Source organism: Oratosquilla oratoria, chromosome 8 (assembly GCF_046742065.1).
Source record: "Oratosquilla oratoria isolate Oo_2021 chromosome 8, ASM4674206v1, whole genome shotgun sequence".
Lineage (NCBI taxonomy): Eukaryota > Metazoa > Arthropoda > Malacostraca > Stomatopoda > Squillidae > Oratosquilla > Oratosquilla oratoria.
In genome coordinates, this window is record NC_134784.1 from 26,579,490 (window position 1) to 26,583,791 (window position 4,302).

The window sequence follows — 4,302 nt, forward strand, 5'->3', positions numbered from 1 at the left end:
TCTGTTGGGAGTCTTTGTCTTGACTGTTTCTAAAGACACACATGTGGCAAATAGAGGAGTTTTTGAAATACTGCTTTGCCATCCTGCATCTGCAGCTTTCGCAGGTTCGTAAGGGAGAAGGCATTTTGACTGATTTAGATGTTTGCCTTAATATGCTTGACAGAAAAAAATATCTTAAGTTTGTACTCACCACTTTTCGGATGCTCCTCTCTCTGGACAATACATATATACTGATTTCCTTATCCGGATCGACTGTGGTAACTAATGCTAATGCAGTCCCTAATAATGATTCTAAAATAATAATAACTTATGTATACAGATGAAAAGAATCCCTAATAGTAATCCCTAATAACAATATCTTATGAATACAAATGAAAAACGTAATAGGAGAAAGAGGAGAGAGTAGAGAAAGAGAGCGATCGAGAGAGAGAGAGAGAGAGAGAGAGAGAGAGAGAGAGAGAGAGAGAGAGAGAGAGAGAGAGAGAGAGAGAGAGAGAGAGAGAGAGAGAGAGAGAGGAGAGAGAGAAGAGGAGAGAGAGAGAAGAGAGAGAGGAGAGAGAGAGAGATGAGAGAGAGGAGAAAGAGAGATGAGAGGGACGAGAAAGAGAGAAGAGAGAGAAGAGAGAGAAGAGAGAGGAGAGGGAGAGAAGAGAGAGAGGAGAGAGAGAGGAGAGAAGTGAGAGAGAGGAGTGAGAGAGAGAAGAGAGAGAGAAAAGAGAGAGAGAGAGAGAGAGAGAGAGAGAGAGAGAGAGAGAGAGAGAGAGAGAGAGAGAGAGAGAGAGAGAGAGAGAGAGAGAGAGAGAGAGAGAGAGAGAGAGAGAGAGAGAGAGAGAGAGAGAGAGAGAGAGAGAGAGAGAGAGAGAGAGAGAGACGGTCATTTCATTTTGCCCTCAGCGTGGGAAGATGAAGGAGGGACTGGGGGTCGGAGGGGGTTGGGGGTTGGGAGGAGGATAGGGGGCCGGAGGCTGGAGGGGGATGGGGGTTGGAGGGGCAAGTGGATTGGGGTTGGCGGGGTCACTGGATTTGGTTCTTCTTTCATCAGCTGGACAGGGGTTGGCGGGGGTATTGCATCATCAGCAACACCAAACTGAATATTCCGGGAATGCACTTTGTCAACACTTTTGGAATATACCACTGACCGCTTGGGGAGTGGGGGGGGGGCCGTTTGGCTCGCACAGATGCGCGCGGTCAGCCTACAGGCTATTTTACGACCATCATAGGCCTCTCACTCTTAACACTGGCACTAACGGCACACCGCGTGGTACTGGCACTAACGGCACACCGCGTGGTGTTTTCGATTCGTTAATTTGCACTCAATTTTAGACTTGTTGGTCTCTAGATAATAGTAACATTATCGTTGTTCTTCGATTGTGGGGTCATTGTTCGTGTGACCATCTTTTCACAGTTATCTGCGCCCTTTCACCGGAGTTATGCACTAATCAATGGGAGCACTGTCTCGACACGTCTAAACCCCATAAGAGGAGCAGGAGGGAGCCAGGAGCCAGGGAGGAGCCAGGGAGGAGCCAGGGAGGAGCCAGGGAGGAGGGAGAAGAGGAGGAGGAGGAGGAGGGGGAGGAAAAAGAAGAAAAGGAAGTTGGGGAAGAAGACAAACTACGAAAAGAAGAGTATGTAGCAGGAGGTGGAGGAGGAGGAAGAAGAAGAAGAAGAAGAAGAAGAAGAAGAAGAAGAAGAAGAAGAAGAAGAAGAAGAAGAAGAAGAAGAAGAAGAAGAAGAAGAAGAAGAAGAAGAAGAAGAAGAAGAAGAAGATGAAGAAGAAGAAGAAGAAGAAGAAGATAAAGAAGAAGAAGAAGAAGAAGAAGAAGAAGAAGAAGAAGAAGAAGAAGAAGAAAAGAAGAAGAAGAAGAAGAAGAAGAAGAAGAAGAAGAAGAGGAAGAAGAAGAAGAAGAAGAAGAAGAGGAAGAAGAAGAAGAAGAAGAAGAAGAAGAAGAAGAAGAAGAAGAAGAAGAAGAAGAAAAAGACAAGGACGAAAAGGAAGACGAAGAGGAGGAAGAGTTATTGAGATAAGCAAAAAAAAAAAGATCAAACAAAATAGAATAAAATAAACAGAAAAATTCATATGATTAGATCAAATAAAAATTAATAAATGAATAAATACGAATATTGAAAATAAATCAATGCAATAACCACTGTGAAACGGATTCTGTTTAGCAATGGATTTCCCATGGAGTCAACATCAATGCAACATGACTGACGAACAAACAGACAGACACGTTAGTGACACAATACAAATGACTTAACACCTGCACACCTGCATCAACACCTGTCTCAGGTGATCATAATCAGCTGAAGGAAAGCCCCACCTGCACACACACACACACACACACACACACACACACACACACACACACACACACACACACACACACACACACACACACACACACACACACACACACACACACACACACACACACACACACACACACACACACACACACACACACACACACACACACACACACACACACACACACACACACACACACACATACACACACACACATATGTATGTATATAATATATATATATATATATATATATATATATACATATATATATGTTGAGATGAGACATTCAGACAGGACGTAATTGGGTGAAGGAAACAAGAGTCTTAGTCTGAGTTTATTCCTGACTATTTTCGCAATTATGCTTTTCTCTAAGGTATGTGGATGACACACAACCATTTTTGTACACCATTCCTTTGAGACAGTAAATCTGCGAAACTAGTCAGGAATAAGCTCAGACTAAGACTCCTGTGTGAGGTGTGAGGTTCATGGGAAAGGGCGGGAGAAAGGGTCAGGGGGGTGATAATTCTTAACCAAGCGGCTCACAGCTAGCCGTGAGATAATGTCCGGGGACCATTGACCTTTGGAGATGTTCAAGTTCGGACATTCTTCAATTAAGGCTGATTCAACAATTTTCCTTCTAAAACTACAGTTGGACTTGAACAAAATTTTGGCCTTGTCCCAGTCAAGACTGTGATTTTTGGTACTGACGTGTTGGAACACCGCGGAATTTTCTTGGGCATACCTAATGGATCTTTTGTGCTACATTAACCTGGTGTTAAGATCCCTTCCGGTTTGACCAAGGTACATTAAATCACAATCTTTACAAGGAAGGCTATACACTCCTGGGGACTCATTTCCCTTCAACCTTTGATGAACATTAACAATTTGTTTGTGAACCGTGTTAGGATAATGATAGGCAACTGTGAGACGCTTGTTGGGAATTGATTTAAAAGAAGAACTGATGGAGTTACAATATGGAATTTTTAAAACATCTTTGAAAGAGAGTTGTGTGGTGGGAACTGAATTTTAAAAGTGGCTGGCTCTAGCCTTGCTGAGGGCTTGATCCAACCAGGACGGGTATGCCAAATTCAAAAGTTGCCTTTTGATGAGGTTGATTTCCCGGTCCAAGAATCTAGTGATACATACATACATATACCAAGGCTTTTTCCCCCTTACCAGGGGGGTAGCCAAAAAGGACAAGGCACAAAAACATTCCCACCCATTTCATCCCCGAAAACACTCCACACCCCTCCACCCTCCCTCCCATCTTAGCACCTCCTAGATGACGGGTCATCCCTGCACCCTGTCCACTGCCCTGGGTCAGAAGCAGTGTCGCAGGACACAGCACATCCACAGTAAGGCCGCTTCATTAAATCGGCGACCCCCCCTCTCCGTCCCCCCATATAAAGGAGAGGACGGGGAGAAATCCCTTCGGGCTGCGTCAAAAAATTTTGCTCACACACACTACCTCACCCCCATTCCCCCGTCCAATCCACCTCATGCATCACATTTTCCATATACAACCATTCTCCATTCACCCCTGTCTTCTGTCCCCTCCCGTCCTTCCTCAACCGACATTCCCCTCTTCCCCAAAGCCCCCTTCACCCCATCCATCCATCTCATCCTAGGACGTCCCCTCATGTTCACTCCCTCCACATCTGCCTTCCATACCTCCTTTACTAGTCTTTCTTCACTCATTCTTTCCATGTGTCCAAACCATCCTAATACTCTTTCATCCACCCTATCTCCCAGCTCCCTTTCCACCCCCGTTCTCCTCCTCACTTCCTCATTTCTCAATCTATCTAGCCTAGTAACCCCCATCATACTTCTCAGACACTTTATCTCAAACACATTCAAGTTCCTTCTCTCTTCCTCTCTCATGTTCCATGTTTCTGCTCCATACAGTGCTGTTGGCACAATCACTCCTTCATACAGTCTCCTCTTAGCATCCATTCCCAGATTCCTATCCCTCATTACACTAATTAAACCACCA